Source organism: Symphalangus syndactylus, chromosome 22, assembly GCF_028878055.3.
Source record: "Symphalangus syndactylus isolate Jambi chromosome 22, NHGRI_mSymSyn1-v2.1_pri, whole genome shotgun sequence".
Classification (NCBI taxonomy): Eukaryota; Metazoa; Chordata; class Mammalia; order Primates; family Hylobatidae; genus Symphalangus; species Symphalangus syndactylus.
In genome coordinates this window covers 47071926-47090526 of record NC_072444.2, presented here as the reverse complement: position 1 = coordinate 47090526, position 18601 = coordinate 47071926, and the positions used below count along the sequence as shown (strand labels likewise).

Genomic DNA, 18601 nt, shown 5'->3' with positions numbered 1-18601 from the left:
GTAACTGTGGGAATAATCTCTCTCACCTCATGTTGTCTTCATTTTTCTCTTCTGTCAAAAAGGAATAATTCCTATAATTGCCTCCTACTTGATTGTTCTACTTTAAATTTCACTGTTCCAGCTGTAAGCTTAATCCACTTTCTGTGACTTCTATCAGACCAACAACAACAACAACAAATGGCAAATGATTTCAAACATATGATTACTAAAAATAATACCAGGCAGCTATAATACAGATTTTTATTTTGTCATATATAATACAGATTTTTATTTTAAAAAAGTATGCATTTGAAGTCCTCTCCCGTACTCTCTCAATTGCAATTTTCCTCTCATCTTTTCCATAGCTTGCTTCTGAAGTTAGCATGCATCATTTCCATGTATGTTTAAAAATTGTACTCCATATACAAGTTGGAAAAATCTATATATTATCATTTTGCAGGTTTTAAACTTACAGAGATGGTCATTTTCTCCACATGTTCATCTGCATTTTCCTTTCTCTAATTTTTTTTCTTGACATTTGCATTTTTATATTTCTAAAATGCTAGTCTTAGTATGTAAATCCATGGATAAAAGTATTCAATGTCTTCTTTCTCAAACATAAAGTTTCTCAAGAGCAGCAAAAAGTCCCTTGAATGGCCCCTTCCTTCTTGTCCACAGGTTCACCCCTTGCTCCAAACCTGGGAGAAATAGTGAATTTGCCATGGTGTCTGAGACTTATCTTCTTTTTTCCAGACCCCTCCTCTTCTTTCTCCTTTATTAGCTGCCTAACCCCCTTTGCCCTTCAAACACCCTTAGCAAGCTCATCTCTACAATTCTCCTTGACTTGCTCTGAGTCATGGAATCCTCCTTACTTTTGTCCAAGCCCTTGACTCACTGGACAATAATCATCAGATTTTGCCAACAAACTGTAAGCTTTATAAGGACAGATATCATGTGAATTCTATCTGCATTCTTTGACACTGGGGCAAAGAAAGTTCTGAAAAATATTTTCTAACCGGATAAATGGTCTTCCTTGCTCCACATATATGATTAAGCCAAAGAATAAAGGAAGCAATGGAAATGGGATTGCTTTAAAGGGCACAGAGTTCAATACAAACACAAGGTTATGCTAATATTGCCGGTGGCCAAAATAATAATAATATTGTTGAAATAGTGTGTCTTTACTGCATTATTTGGAAATTACTCCATACCTTTTTACCCTCTGCAACTCATAGTATTACATAAATATCCCAAGGATGAGTAGCATGTCTGCAGGGATGCTTCTTAGCTGCTCTGCAATATCACTCATGAACTCTCTAACTGTGAGGGCAATCCTGGGTATAGTTGGCACTATTGTCTTGTATTTTAAACTGAAACAGTACCTGATATCACGCAATTCTGATTATATACAAATATATGCAATGATGATCAATTATTATGTTTTTCTTCTGATTGGTTATAAATCCTGTGGTATTCTTATGCTATTTGCATTAACTACAAAAAAACCCCAAAATCTACAAAATCACATTATCATATGACTGATAAATTACAGTGGGATATTAACTATTTATTAAATATATACAATATAATAAAAATAAATATATACAATGAAAATTGATGTTACAATGTGTGCATACAATGTGAAATTATTAAATTAAGCTAATTAACATATCCATCACCTCAAATACTTTATAATTTTTGTGATGAGAACATTGTAAGTTTATTCTTAGTAATATTGAAAGGTACAGAACTCAATCATGTTGTGCAATATTCTAAAAAGAAAAATCAAACTTATTCCTCCGGTCTAACTGAGGCTTTGTAGCCTTTAATTATCATCTCCCCATTCTTTCTATCTGCAGCCTCTGGTAACCACCATTCTAGTCTCTGCCCCTATGAATTCAATTGTTTTCGATTCCACATGTAAGTGAAAACATGCAGTGTTTGTCTTTACGTGTTTGTCTTATTTCACTTAACATAATATTCTCCAGTTTCATCCATGTTGTTGCAAATGACAGAATTTCTCCCTTTCTTAAGGCCAAATAATATTTTATTGTGGATGTATATAATATTTTCTTTACTTATTCATTGCTGATGCACACTTACGTTGATTCCATAACTTGGCTATTGTTACTACTGCTGCAATAAACATGGAAATGCAAATATTTCTTTGACATAGGGGTTTCAAATCCTTCAGGTACAAACTCAGATATGGGATTGCTGGATCATATGGTAGTTCTGTTTTTAGTTTTTAGAGGAACCTTCCCACTGTCTTCCAAAATGGCTGTACTAATTTCCATTAGCACCAACAGGGTACATAGGTGCCCTTTTCTCCACATCCTCACCAACACTTGTTATCTTTTGACTTTTTGATATTAGCCATTCTAGCAGCTATAAGGTTATCACATTGTGTTTTAATTTACATCTTTCTAATTATTAGAGATGTTGAGAATTTTTTTGTATCTCTCTTAGCCACTTGTATGTCTTCTTTTAAGAAATGTCTATTCAAGTCCCTTCCTTCTTAATCGAATTATTTTCTCTCTGCAGAGTTGTATTAGTTCTTTATATATTTTGGATATTAATCCTTCATCATATGTGTGTCTTGCAAAGCTTTTTCCTCCATCTGTAGGTTGTATTTTTACTCTTGTTTCCTTTGATGTGAAGAAGCTTTTTATTTTGATATGTTCCCATTGTCTATGTTTGTTTTTGTTGTCTGTGGTTTTAAGGTCAAATAAAAGATATAATTGCCCAGACCAATGTTGTGTGTTTTTTTTCTGATATTTCCTTTAGCAGTTTTATAGTTTCAGGTCTTATGTTTAAGTCTTTAATTCATTTTGAGTTGATTTTTGCATATGGTGACAGATAAGGATTCACCATTACCTTTTTTGCATGTAGATACTCAGTTTTCCCAACATTATGTATTTAAGAGACTGAATTATGAGATAACTAATTTTACAGCTTGCCTTTGTTTGAATCATGGCAGTTTTTAATGAGTCCCTCTGCCAGCCATCTCTCTTCCTCCTGAAAGACACATCTTTTTTTTCCCGGTGGTTATGCTTCATTCCATATGTGCTTTAATTTCATTTCTTTAATGATTATGACTTTGAAATATGTGTGTTCTGTTTATTGTGACACTTCTGCACAGATTATTTCTTCCTTTAAATTGCTCCTTTTTCTTTTGCTTGTATCCCTCTCCAAGTTTTGATCTATTTACCAAAAATAGTTATGCCAGTGGTGAAGCTCTCATCTCTCAGCTTCAAACCTGCACTTTTATTCTCTGTTGCATGATGTTGCAGCTGAGACTCAAGACTACAATTCTCTTTCACCAGTGGCTTCCTGTTTGGCTCTGATAATAAAGGTTATGGGGACAGCCTGCTTCCAAATGTTCCTGAGAAGATCACACCATCCTTGCCTCTTCGCTTTGGGGCCTGTATTTCATAACATAAATAATGGTTCAATTCAATTTGCAGTTTTTCCAACATTTGTGGAACTAATGTAATTGTACCCCCTCAGAGACCACTCCCCGTCATCTCAGGTCTTATGTATATGGGACTTTTTGAAGACATCAGCCCCAACTTAGCCCATTTTTAGAAAGCTGAGCTTCAGTGGTACAGGACCTTTACTCCAAGCTTCTAAAGTTAAATAATCCCAGCTTCTCCACTTTGTTTAGTCAGACTATCCCCTGTCTAGATCTTGCTTGATAGAGAAATTGGTAATAGCAGTAGTCCTAGAGAATAGTTCCTCAAAGATGAGATTCAGGAATTGGTTTAATGTTGAGCTAGGCAAACTATTTCTGTAAAGAGCATGCCATAAGGTTACTATCCTAATTACTATTGACTAGTGATAAGAAAAGAAATAGCCACTAGGCAAAGAACCAGAGTGGTCAGGCTTGACCCAAAGCCTATCTTTAATGAAACCTGGTTAATAGAAAGTGATCCAGACTGAAATCTGGAGTCAGCCACTCCAGGCCTGGCTCTACTGTAAACAAGTAGCTTCTTTGTCTATGGGGACATCATATACCAGCACTCTTCAAATTCCTCCTCTCAAAAACAAGCCATTGAAATTGGTTACTTCAAAGCTCTTCTCAATCTCTGTAATTCTATAAATGTAAGAATATTACATTTAACTTTATTCTGTTTCCTTGAGTAAAATTTGACATAAAAAATAGTTGTAGCAATTGATTGCTAGAATGACAGCATAAAGAGCTCCTCTGACCTGCTCGTTAGCCAAACTGGTAAAAATCTTAAAAAAATACCTACTTATAGTCTCTGGAAATGGCCCTGAGAGTAAATAGAAAATGAAACAAATGCCTATTCAAAAGAATCTATTAAAATTCTGTACGAACAGAAAGAGTCTGCGGTATTTGATCCAAGACAAGAAAAAATTGGAAAACTCACAAATATGTGAAAATTGTAAAACAGACTCCTAAATAACTATGAGAAAAAAAAAGAAATCAAAATGAAAATTAAAAAGGAAACACCTTGAAGTAAAAAAAAATGATGACTCAACTTTCTAAACTTAGGAAATGCAACTAAATCAGCCTTCGGGGGAAATTTATAGCTTAAAATGTCTATAGTAAAAAAAGATGAAAGATCTCGAATCAATTATCTGACATTCTATCTTAAGACACTGGAAAACCTCATTGTCTTACAACTAAGCATAGAAGGAACATACCTCAAAATAACAAAGGACATATATGACAAATCCACCGCCAACATCATAAGGAACAGGGAAAAGCTAAAAGCATTCCTTCTAAGAACTGTAACAAGACAATGATGCTGACTTTTGCCACTTCTATTCAACACACTACTGAAAGTCCTAGCAAAAGCAATCAGGCAAGAGGAAGATATAAAAGGCATCTAAATTGGGAAAGAGAAAGTAAAACTATCTCTGTTTGCCAGTGATAAGGTTGTATACCTAGAAAACAATAGACTCCTCCGAAAGACTCCTAGATCTGATATATGAATTCAGTAAAGTCTCAGGTTACAAAATCAATGTACAAAAATCAGTATCACTTCTATACATCAACATTGACCAAGCTGAGAATAAAATCAAAACTTTATTCCTTTCACAACAGCTGCAAAAAAAGAAAATTTCTAAAAATATACTTAACCAAGGGTAAAGAAACTCTACAAAGAGAAGTACAAAACACTGCTGAAATAAATCAGAGACAAGATGAATAAATGGAAATATATCCCATGTTTGTGGGTTGGAAGAATCGGTATCATGAAAATGACCATATTGCCCAAAGCAACCTGTAGATTCAATGCAATTCTTACTGAAATATCAATGCCATTTTTCAAAGAAGTAGAAAACAATTCTACTATTCATAAGAAACCAAAAAAGAGCCCAAATAAAGCAACACTTAACAAAACAAATCTAGCGGCATCAAATTATCCAACTTCAAAGTATAATACAAGACTATTGTAACCAACACAGCATGGTACTTGTATAAAAGCAGATACGTAGACAAATGGAGTAGAATAGAGAACCCAGAAATAAAGCCAAATACTTAAAACCAACTGATTTTTGACAAAACATACAAAAACTTAAATTGAGGAAAGGACACCATATTCAATAAATGATCCTGAGAAAACTGGATAGCCATATGTAAAAGAATGAAATTGGATCCCTATCTCTTGCTATAAACAAAAAAACAACTCAAGATGGATCAAAGACTTAAATCTAAGACTGGAATCCTTAAACATTCTGGAAGAAAACTTAGAAAAAACTATCTGGACATTGGCCTATGCAAAGAATTTATGACTAACACTCCAAAAGCAAATGGAACAAAAACAAAAATAAATAAATGGGATGTATTTAAACTAAAAAGCTTCTTCACCACAAAATAAATAATCATCAGAGTAAACAGACAGCTTACAGAATGGGAAAAAATGATGTTTGGAAACTATGCATCTGACAAAAGACTTATACCTGCAAGGAACTGCAAGAATCTTCAAGGAACTCAAACAAATCAGCAAGAAAAAAAAATCCCATTAGAAAGCAGATAAACTACATGACAAGAAAGCACTCCAAAGAAGATATCCAAATGGCCAGCAAACAAGATGTTCAACATCACTAATCATCCAGGAAATGCAAATTAAAGCCCCAATGAGATACCACCTTACTCCAGCCAGAATGGGTATTATTAAAAAGTCAAAAACAATAGATGTGGCATGGATGTGGTCAAAAGAGAATGCTTATACACTGTTGTTGGTAGGGTAAATTAGTACAGCCTTTATGGAAAACGGTATGAAGATTTCTCAACCAAAAGTATCTCTGCTATTTGATCTAGTAATCCCACTACTGGCTATCCACCCAAAGGAAAAGACATTATATCAAAAGACAACTGTACATGTACGTTTATCACAGCACTATTCACAACTGCAAAGATGTGAAACAAACTTAAATACTCATCAACCAATGAATGGATAAAATAATGTGCTATGTTAATCAAAACAGTGTGATGCTAGCAAAAACATAGACATATAGAGCAATGGATAAAATTGAGAACCTAGAAATAAACTTTTACAATTTATTTTGACAAAAGTGCCAGGAATATTCATTGAGGAAAATAATATTTTTCTCAAGAAACGGTCCGGAAACAACTGAGTAGCCATATACAAATGAGTGAAATTGGACTTTTACTTTACATTATATAAAAATAAGCTCAAATGAATTAAAGAACAAAATATTAAAGCTAAAGCTATACAACTATTTGAAAAAATTATGAGGGTTAATCAACATGACCTTCATTGGGCAATGAATCCTTAGATATTAATACAAAAGCAGAAGAAAGAAAAAAAATAAATTGAGCATCATCAAATTATAAACTTTGTGTTGTAAAGGATATTATCAAGGAAGATAAATCACAACACACAGAATTTTTAAAAATTGCAAAATCACATATTTGATAAAAAAATCTAGAATATGTGGAAAACTCATACAACTGGTTGATCAAAAGATAATTCAACTTAAAAACATGAAAAAGATCTAAATAAATATTTCTCCCAAGAAGAAACAAATGGCAAATAAATACAGGAAAAGATGTTTGACATTTCAGGGAAGTACAAATAAAACCCACAAAGGAATACCACTTCACACTCACTAATGTGGCTGGAATCAAAAGGTCAGATAATTACCACTCTTGGCAAGGATGTGGACAAAGCAAAACTCTTATTGCTGGTGGAAACATGAAATGGTGCAGTCATTTTTGCAAACTGTTGGCAATGCCTCAAAAAATTAAGTATCGTTTCTATATGAGCTAGCAATTCCACTCCCAGAGAACTCTCCTCCCAAGAAAAGTAAAAACACATGTCCACACAAAAACTTTTACACAAACTGTAACACGTTATGAGTAATTGCCACAAGTTGGAAGTAATACAAATGTCTACTAAGGAATAGATTTTAAAAACATGGTATATTCATGCAGTGGAATATTATATGGCTATAAAATGATGAAGTACTGATCCATGTGACCATTGGATACACCTTGAAAATGTTATGCTACATGAGAGAAGCCAGACACAGAAAGTTACCTATTGTATCTGTACCATTATGTGAAATGTCCAGAATAGACAACTTTAGAGCAAAGGAAAGTACATTGGTGGTTGTTGAGTGGTAATATGGGGGGGGGGGGGGTGTATGTAAAGGGAGTGTAGCAAAAGGGTACATTTTGAGGTGATGGAAAATGTTTTAAATTTGACTGTGGTGATGGTTGCACATCTCTGTAAATATGCTGAAAAATCATTGGATTATATACTTTAAATAGGTGAATTGTATGGCATGTGAAATACATCATAATAACACTATTTAAAAAACAGCTGTATGGGGATCTAGGCAGGGACCTGAGTGAATGGAGTTATCTTAAATCACTGCACATTCATTTAGCTGATGTGGCTAGTGTACACTTTGAATTCAAGTGACTTTTGCCGTTCATAAGAATCAAAGAGAGAAGGGGTTTAGAGTATCTAGGAGGTGTCGATTTGATCCACTAAAGCGGTATTTGATCTGGGTGGTGACTGATAGAGACAGAGGTTGGGCAAAGGAATGCCTCCTTTTTAACTTGCAATGCTTCAAATAGCTAATAGTATGGGCTTCTTGGGTTCTGTTGCATGAAATAAGGGACGTTGGTCCATTTAACTGGGCTGCAGACATCTGCAGGCTCAGGCACTCTTGGCTGAGGCCTGGCCAGAGGCTTTGTGACCTGCTGGAGGGCACACTGGTTGATGTTCCCATCTTTTCCTCATATTGAGAAAACTGCCAGTGCCTTTGCCCTCACAGCAGCTGAACTTTATCTGTAGTTGCCCCTCGTCATGTTTTAATAGACTGCAGTATTTGTGAGATCTTGTGAGCTGAGTCTTATTTCTCCCCAAGCATTAGATAAGCAAGACTGTCTACTTTGCTTCTCTTTCTTATTTTTGTCTCCACTACCCTGGACATTTCCATTAACTCTGACTTATAAGACATTAACTGCTTTCCTCCAGGCTTAAATTTTCCTATAACCTAGGAATATTTGGGCAGTGGTTCCATTCCGGAAATCTAATCGATGCATAAAATGCACCCTGAGTTCTTTTAAGCAATTTCTGAGATATAAAGCAGTCTAGGAGTAGGGGCCAATAGGCCGAAGGACAGGGACTTGGCCTTAGTGATGGCCTCTGAAGTGCTCAGGAGAATCACTGGCTCATGCTAGGTGCTTAATGAATCATGAATATGGTCACCAACAGAACTGAGATACTATCTAATACTTGACAAGAAAAGGAAGGGGGATGTTCAGAGGCAAGCAGAGCAGATGTTAGCAGGATGCTGGAGCTGCACATCACAGCTGCACCATTTCATCTCTAGGTAAATGACTGTGGGACCTTTGGATGTAATTACCAAACAATTTCCATGCTAAACCGCTCTCTGTCTTTACTTTTTCTAAAACATTGGACTTACCTGTAGCTGCAGGGATCCATATATGAGACATTCTACTTTGTATTATGTCTTAACGTGAATTTCTTCTCCTGTTGTGGAGTCTTGGATTGTATAGCTATGGTCATTTAGAAAATCAATCCTTCAATGCATAAGAATGCTGACTTTTTTTTAAACCAAAATTGCTTTTATATATTCTCATTTTCAGACAACAAAGTTGTAGCACATATAGATTCTTTAACTTGCCCAACACTACACAGTCCTCAGTGGCAGGACCACAATCACAACTTAGGCATCGTACTCCACAGTGTATCCTTCTACTCACCTTGCCATTGGTGTCAAGCAGGATGAATAAGTTATGCTGCAGTAACAATTAGGCTCAAAATCTCAGTGGATTAAAGCAAAAAGTCTTTCTTGCTCATATTATACGTGAATTTTAGGGCATGCAAGGGTCTGCTCCACAATTGCCTCACGCAAGGCCTCTACCATTTTTAACTAAATGAGAAAGGGATGTGGGAAATTGAACACTGGCTTTAATGCTACCCAGATATGCCAAATATCATGTCAGCTCACGTTTCAGTAACCCAAGCAGGTCACATGGTCATGCCCACCTTCAAGGCAGTGGCAAATATCATTCACCGTGTCTCTGGATGAGACTAACTGGAATAATGGTGAAGAACCCTACTGACTTCAACACTAGGCTTAAAACATACACTTACACATATACAAAAATATTTGCATGCATCCATAAGCACACAAACAAACCCATTCCAAAGCCCTGTGTATATTGTGCCAGCACAGAGAAGCAAGCTGAAAAGTGATATTTCCTTCCTTCCTTCCTTCCTTCCTTCCTTCCTTCCTTCCTTCCTTCCTTCCTTCCTTCCTAACAAATTGATCTTTACTGAGAATCAATTTTGTGATAATGATGCTAAGGAGTACATGGTAAATTACTGATTCAACATACCTTTTTTTTCTAAACATCAATTTGGTCATGTAGCAGTAAAATCCCAATAGTATGATGTAGAGTTAACTCTGACATCAAATTTTGATAGTCAATTAGACTGTGGCCTGTCAGCCAAATCCTACTAAGGAGCATTATAAATGTATTTTTCCATTTGATCTACAGATATTCAAATATACTAAAATAACTGGATACATTTGTCCAATTTTCATTCAAATAGAATGGTTAGAATGATCTTCCTCTAGGTCATTTAGAAAGCAATATAATTATATGTAAAGTCCATGATATATCATCTTCATGTAAACCAGGTGTCAATTGCTTGATGACTCCAAGTTTTCAGGCTGTCCTTTAACTTTTTTTTTTAATTATTTTTTAATTATTTTTTTTAATTTTTTTTAATTTTTTTTTTGGGGGGTGGGGACAGAGTTTCACTCTCCCGCCCAGGCTGGAGTGCAATGGTGCAATCTCGGTGTACTGCAACCTCTGCCTCCAAGGTTCAAGTGATTCTCTTGCCTCTGCCTCCCGAGTAGCTGGGATTACAGGTGAACACCACCACGCCTGGCTAATTTTTGTATTTTTAGTAGAGAAGGGGTTTCACCATGTTGCCCAGGCTGGTTGTGGGAGTCCACCCTCCTCGGACTCCCAAAGTGCTGGGATTACAGGCGTGAACCACCACACACACACCTGGCCCCTTTAACATTTTTAGAGTGTCTCACCTTAGGTGCTGTGAAAAATCCAACACACCACTGAATATTTCACGGGATTTGCAGAGAAGAGATAAATTCTTACATTCCTCCAGGGAACTTCTTTTCCCAAATTTCTACTTTAGATATTTTTTTCTTTCTTTTGTTTCATTTTGTGCATGAGAGGTCTGTAATCGCTAAGATAGTAACTGACTCATTTTCCACAATCCATCTCAACCTCTGCTTTTTAACACTCAGGAACGTTCTAGAGTTTTATTGAAAATTTATGTTTAAAAAAAGGATTGACGATAATCTGGGGCATATCAAAAAACAGCATTATTTTGTATTTGTTGGATTATTTTTGTTTTCATTTTTATTTTTGGCACTGGATAGCACAGCTCTATCAGGAAACAGAATGCATAGCTAAATCGTGGACCTCAGTGTTCTTGAGAACTTTTTGGTCATTCTAATTTCTACGAATTCCTGTGCACTAGCTATCCCTACATGCACAGCACTGATTGACATCTAATGTCATTGGATTTCTTCTTCCTTTTATTCCTCTCCATCTAGCTATTATCTTTAACTCACCCCTGTCCCTTCCCAAACCCTGTCTGTGACATAAAGAAATCAAGCCCCATCTCAGTTTAAGTGTCTCCACCTAGACCATGTGCTAAATAACCCTGACTTCCATTCATTACATGGCTTCTCCGGGCATTTTCCTAAACAAGATCCCAAATACTTTGTAAAGGAATCAGCTCTTGCCTAGCAGATAGAAGGGGGATACAGTCAACTTTGACTTTATATGGGTTTTAAATAGTTGAATGGCGATTGAAGATAATGAAACTAAGACTTAGAGCAAAGTGTTCAAAATTTTTTGAGAAACTCTGAAACATAAAGGAATATATCATATTGTGTAAAAATGAAACAAAATTTAAGTTTTGCAATACATAATGAACTCTGCTTTTTTTTTTTTTTTTTTTTTTTTTTGACAGAGTCTCACTCTGTTGTCCAGGCTGGAGTGCAGTGGCACAATCTTGGCTCACTGCAACCTCCACCTCCCTGGTTCAAGCAATTCTCTTGCCTTAGCCTCCTGAGTAGCTGGGACTACAGGCACCTGCCACCACACCCGGCTAATTTTTTGTACATTTTTTTTTTAGTAGAGAAGGGGGGATGGTCTAGATCTCCTGACCTCACAATCCGCCTGCCTCAGCCTCCCAAAGTGCTGGGATTGTAGGCGTGAGCCACTGTGCCCTGCCGATATTTTCTATTATATTTCAGTTTTCATATATTTCTTTGAAGATTAAATTGATTCTACAACCCCTAATGAGTTATGATCTGCAGTTTGGGAAACACAGGCTTTAGGTGGCTCAGTAAATTCTCTAAAATTCTAAAGCTACTCTGTGTTAAACACAGAATTCCAAACCTAGTTTGTCCAAATTTAAAGCTTATCCAATAACTATTAATAACATTAAAAAAAGTGTCTTCTCCAGAGGATGAACAATGTATTCATGAATCTGTAGGAGTTCTCAGGAAAGCAGTTCACAGAGAATTAAAGGGCTTTCACCTTTTACCCAGAATTGCTCATGCTGGCCTGGGAGATGACTGGATTCTCGTTGAAACGGGAATGCACAGTCAGACAGCTGGCTTTGAAGATGTTTTGCACAACTGCTATTTTAAAGCATTTTTATGAAGCTTCACATTGTCATTAGAACTGTGATCCTTGCACTGTGGTGATATTGTAGCTCATTAGGGCCACGCAAGTTTTAATAAAAAGGGAAAGAACTACATAGTTTACTTAATGTGGCAAGTGTAATGCTATGTCAAGTACACTGAGCATTTTTTTTCTTTTTCTCCACTAGAACTATACCAATCTTGAATCAAGTTCACACACACACATACAGACAAGTACTTCACAGCCCCTGAAATATTAAATATAGACATATTTTATCCTAAATCGCCAAAAGCCAAATGGAAAAGTTGTGCCAAAAAAATTAAAATTGGTAAGAAGAAATAAATCAGAAGGAGAATAAGGCGAAAGTATCTAGAAGGCAAATAACAAATAGAAAAATAGAAATAGCTTCCGTGTCTTGCCCACACTAAGAGTGCTTCCAGAGCCTGGCTCCCACATTGATGGAGGAAGCACTCACTTATGGAGATGAATTAGGAGAAGGACTCCAGCTTCATCCAGACATCTCTCAATGCACTATCACTGTAATACGAAGAGCCACCTTCAGTGGCTTCCTCTCTTAGGTTGGACGTTGCCTGACTGAGAGATAGGATGGTGCTGAAGTCACAACAAATGGTCTCCATTGTATCAGTTGACTCGAGGCAGCATGAGTACCAATTGGCAAGAGTGGGGTACCAGATGGTATAAGTGAGAGGATGTGAAGTAAATCATATATATTCCATAATAGTTCTAATGTCAAAAGTAGCCTTTTCTGTTTCCATTGTTTCTCTTCACAATAAAACAAGAGAAACAGACCATCTCACATGACTCCTCAACTAATGTTTGAATTTATTCTTCCACATTATTCCCAAACAAGCATTAAACTATATGTGATGAACAACCCACAGTGTTTAAAAAATCAATCTCTTGTGGATTGATACTTTTATGAAATAAAAAAGCCTAGATATTTTGTTCATGTCAACTTTTATAAATTTTCTAAATTATTTTCTTACGTTCTCTACTTAGACTGACAAGAAAAAGGCAGAGTACTGACGTAACTTATGTTTGAATACCCCAGTGTTACTATAAAGAGCAACTACCTTGAGACAATTGATTGAATTTTCTAAGCATTTTCTGACAGTGAAAACAGTGAGTCAGTTGTTGGGTGATGGAGATACAAAGGTGATAGGATAGTTGCTCTGGGCTCTATGTGTGGAGAGGCTCTCAGCCCAGCTCAGAAAGCAGAAGTCTTCCAGAAGACAGAGTCCAAAGCAGAGCCTTGAAGGGAGAATTTGAACAAGTACTCAGAGAACTAAGAGGAGTTTGGCATACAGAAGCTTCAAGTGTTCTTGCTCACGTGTGTGCTCTCTCTTCCTTTTCTATCTGATACAGATCTATGTTGGTCTTTCTCTTGCTTCTCCTCATCAGTTCTAGTTAACTTGTGGAGACTAATATCAGTTAGGAACTCTGTTGTCATCAATGGACAGAAGGAAAGAAAGAAAGAAGAAGGAAAAGAAGAAAGGAGGGAAGGAAGGAAGAGAGGGAAGGAGGGAGGAAGAGAGGAAGGGAAACAGAAAAGGAAGAAGGAAGGGGAATATGAAAAGAAAGAATAAGAAAGGAAAGGAAAGGAAAAGGGAAGATAGAAAGGAAGGGGAAAGAGAAGGAAAGAGGGAGGGAGGGAGGAAGAAAGGGAAGGAAAGAATCAAGTTATCTTGAAAAAAAAAAAAAGGTAAAGAGAATTGTTTCAAATCTCAAAGAAAGGTCAATGGTTTCCATTCCCAGAGTCTCCAGCTAGCTTCTCATTGATGTCACTGGGTAGGTTCTTCTATTCAAACCCCTGAGGCAGAGCACTGTGAGCTGTCCATGCAACCAGAGCCTCTCACATTCTACTCCTGCAGCCATGTCTCCAGGGACTTCCCCCTAAATCACATGGCTGCTAATTAGGAAGAGTAAAAATTTGAACACATCAGGGTACATTCTGCAAAAAAGAATACATTCTGGAGTAGGAGGCAGGTGGAGGACAGGTCTGTGGATGTCAGTTGGCCTCACACAATATGCTAGCCCCCTTACACATAGCAAGGTGACAAATATTTAAAGCATGCTTTGAGTACTTTTGTGGGATTAAACAAACTCATTTAAAAATATATACTTGGCATACATAATTTCAGGTCCACCCAATATCTCAGTACTGTATTTGGAAAAAAAAGTCTGAATATTCCATTAAAAAAAAGAAGAAAAATTGAAAAATGAAAACTCTTCAATGAATTGCCAGTGTCTCTTAGAATCAAGTTAAAAGTTATAATATGAACCAAAAGGTCCCACAGGACCCAGTCCTTGCCCACACGTCCAGACCCTCCCATTACACTATCTCCCATGCCTCTAGTTCAAAATGTTATCCAAATGTCAGAGGTTCACTCTAGGTCCCATTGCTCACTGCACAGAAAGCCAATCACTGAGACAGTGAGTATTGCCAAGAAAGAAGGCTGTTTATTCTCATGACAGTGGCCAGAGAGATGGGAGCCAAGTCTCAAATCTGTCTCTCACACTGACTAAAATTGAGGGTTTATATAGCAGGGAAGTAATGAGGCTACACAGGAAAACAGGACTTAGGGAGGGGTGAGGAAGCAATCATGAGGAATAAGATTTAATAAGTTTCAGTTCCTTACCTGAGGGTTGGTTTCCTGAGGAAGGAACTCAAGTAAGACAAACGTTAAGTTTCAAGTTTTAAGACAGGGAGGGTAAATTTCTACATTCGTACAAAACGCCATAAATATAATTTCTATGAGTCAACTGGGCTGGTTTCAAGAACATCCCCACTATGCTGACCTCACCCTCCCTCGTGGCTGACCAAATTCATCTTCTTCCCTGCCCTGGATCTTTGGACATGTGTCTTTCTCTGCTTAGCCCACTCCTTGCTGCATCCATTGCCCAATCAGCTCCATGCCTTCACTGCACCTACTTCATATTTGGGGTCTCAGATTCAATCTCACTTCTATAAATAGTGCCTCCCTATCTTCAGCCTACTTTAAGTATTCAGAGTAAATATTAACAGTGTGTCCCCTTGTTTTACTTCCTTCTTTTTTAAAGCAGTGATGAAGATTATTATAACCTATTATGGTGATTTCTGACTTCCCTAGTAGAAGGAAAGCTGTATGAGAATAGAAAACATTTCTCTTTTGTCATCCTGGGCACAGTGCAGTGCTTCTGCCTATTAGGTATTTAATAAATATTTACAAATGAACTTTTGAATTCTTCCACTATTATTAATAATAAGTGAAATTTCCTGGGTACTTACTACGTGGTAATTTAGAGCCAAATGACCATGAAAAAAGTAAGGTAGGAATAGGTTAGGTGACTTGCCCAAGGTAACACAGATTAGCAAGCAGCAGAGCTGGGATCTGAGTCTGGACAGTAGAACCCTGGCATGCCATGTGTTCCTACCATGCTCTGCTAACTCTCAGTAATTAACTGCAATGAAAACATAAGGCCGTCTAAAAACTAGTGCTATTAATCTTTGCCGCCCACCTTGGAATTAGGTCTCTTTGACTCCCACATTGTTCCAATAACTTAAATTTTCCACAGCCTTTACTGAGAGGGGAAGGGTTGCAGGGGGTGGGATAAGAAAATTGGAAACTTATGTCTTGGAATGCCTTAGGCAAGAATTCACCTATGCATACAGCAGTCTATAATTATCTGGGATCCCAGAGCTTTCAATCTAGGATGACATCCATTAGAAAGCCAGCTCTGTGACACTCCATTTTGGGGGAAGGGAGGCCAAGGTTGTACCATTTCTAGTTCTGAGAGTATGGACACCTAAAGATATGGTGGGCCTTTCATCTCTCAATACCACCTGATATTATCATGACTAGATTTTAGGTTGAGAACAAAATGCCCACTTGATCTCATTGGAAAAAATAGTCCACAAGTAGCTCTGGTAGCCCCAGATCAGATGCTAAAGCTGGACTTTTTAAATCAATAAATCGTTATGGAAACTAGAGAGAGACCCATGGCTGTGACAGAGGTAGCAGAGTATAAATATATATAGGGAAGGAATTTTCAAAAATTCTCTCATCTGCAGGAAATATAATTTACCTTAGGAAAAAGAAAGGTTCAGACTGGGCAACATGGCAAAACCCCACTTCTACAAAAAGATACAAAAAAAAAATTGCTGGGTGTGGTGTTGCATAGCCATAGTCCCAGCTACTCCGGAAGCTGAGGTGGGAGGATCACTGAGTCTGGGAAGTCAAGGCTGCAGTGAGCCATATCACACCATTGCACTCCAGCTTGGACGACAGAGTGAGACCCTGTCTCAAAAGAAAAACAAGAAATAAGAAAGGTTTTGTTTAGGAAATATCTTGGTAAGCTGACTGGGAAGAAAGGGAGAAGCCTGAAAGTGTGAATGTTGACAGGAACCAAGTAAGAATAGAGAAAGCCCGAGGACTCTTCTGAGCAACCATGGCAGCCTTGGCTCTGCTCTGTAGCGAGGCAGAGGGGCCTGAGAGACAAGGCCGAGCAAGAGGCATCTGTAAGTTGCGGGAGGGATGGGAATTTGAAGCTGGGGACATCGTCCATCAGAAGAAGTAAGCAAAAAAAGCCTAAGTGGAAGACTGGCCAAGGAACATTTTAAACCAGAGGATGTTTAACATTCAATTTGGAGGGGTTTTGTGTGGCTGTGATGTGACTCCTGCCGCTCCTCCACTCCACCTCATCTCATTTCACTTCCAGTGGAATCTACTGCACACATAGAAGCTATAGTGAGGGCTTGTTTTTTCTTTTGTTTTATCTTGTACGAAATAGGAAAAGAGATATTTTCCTGCCTGGAGTGAGGTGGCTCAGGGAAGAAACAGCCCATACAAGAGAGCAAGACATAAAGAAATTTAATCCCCAGAAAGTAGGGAGCTTGAGGCTCAGGAGAACACATTAGGTTGTCAACTGGGATTCTAAGAAATCTTGGAGAAGAGTTTAGACTTCTTCAGGACTTGAGATTGATCCACCTGATCTTATGTAGGTCTCAAATCACTGGGATACACCCAAACTGATCTCTGCCTCTAAAAAACATATTAATATTAAAGGTGGTTTTATGTTTGTTTACATTTAATTGTCCTATTTGCCTGAAGGTACTAAAGATATTTTTTCACAAAAAGGGTTTTCAGGGCTTGGGAGGGACGCACTGTATTACTGCACTTTGATGTTCATGTGAAATGCTGAACCTTGGTGAAATCAGTAAAACTCTGTTATAAATGAAAGTGTTAACTCAGCCATTCTCTACCAATATGCTGACTACTGGAGAATATTTTTAATTATACACATTTAGTTTTTATTCCTGTGTGTTTCTTCTGCTCATAATTTATTAGCTTAAAATACGCCTTAAAATAGAACATCAGTGTGTAAGTAAGACTCAAATTATGTTACTCATCCATAATAGCTAGCATTTATAGTGTACTTACTATCTTCCTGGCACTGTGCTAGTCCCTTTACACACCTTATCTGATTTAAACCTTAAATAGTCCATCCCAGTTTCTGGTTTATGGCTGAGTACTCTGCGGCTCAGTATTTTGAAGCAATTGGCAGAGTGGCACAGCTGTTCAAAGAGAGAAATAAATTTGGATCTAAGTACCTCTGTCCCTAGACCCCATTTACTATTCACTAACTACATCTCAAGATGATCTAAAAATGAATTTAAAAATATGAAAACCTAAAAGCAAAACTTGGGTAACTGGTCTTGAAAAAAAAAAAGATAAGGCTTAGTCTCATTCAGTAACCTAAGAGGACTGGTGTCTGGGAGGTCCTCCAGATATCCAAGAGGCTAAGGTTTTTTTTTCTTACCAACACAACTTAAAGCTAAATACACTGAGAAAGAAAAGCAACTTGAATTTTTTTTCTTTTTGGGGAAAATTAGGAAGTTGGAAAATATTTCTAATTCAAGTTATTTTTTAATTATATCTACCTTCCATCCTTGTGGCAAACTTGGATAAACTTTACCATAGGTTGTTTCCATTTCAGAATACATTATGTTCTATTGTAGTAGCATGGGACTTTAAATACCATGTTTTGTTAGAAGGAAAAAGAATGGAAGAAAGAAAATGATGGAAGGAATGAATGAAGGAAGGAAGAATCAGAAAGATAATACTAAAGACAAAACACCCTTTTAATATTAATATTAAACAGTGGAATTAGCAAAGAAAGTGTTAGGCTGCCATCATGTATTCATTATAAAAAATACAAATTTCGGGCTGGGCATGGTGGTTCATGCCTATAATCCCAGAACTTCGGGTGGCTGAGGCAGGTGGATCACGACATCAGGAGATCGAGACCATCCTGGCTAACATGGTGAAACCTTGTCTCTACTAAAAATACAAAAACAAAATTAGCTGGGTGTGGTGGCAGGTGCCTGTAGTCTCA

General features: G+C 37.2%; 1 long non-coding RNA gene across 1 annotated transcript in view; it reads right to left on the bottom strand.

Annotated features, from left to right (window-relative positions):
* Window positions 1-3027: 3027 nt before the first annotated feature.
* LOC129472294 (uncharacterized) overlaps window positions 3028-18601 on the bottom strand; it is a 40701-nt gene continuing 25127 nt past the window's right edge. The window contains exons 2-3 of the long non-coding RNA XR_008653871.1: window positions 3997-4075; window positions 3028-3182 (exon numbers count right to left, since the gene is read on the bottom strand). This is a non-coding gene — a long non-coding RNA (uncharacterized lncRNA). The remainder of the gene's footprint in view (window positions 3183-3996; window positions 4076-18601) is intronic.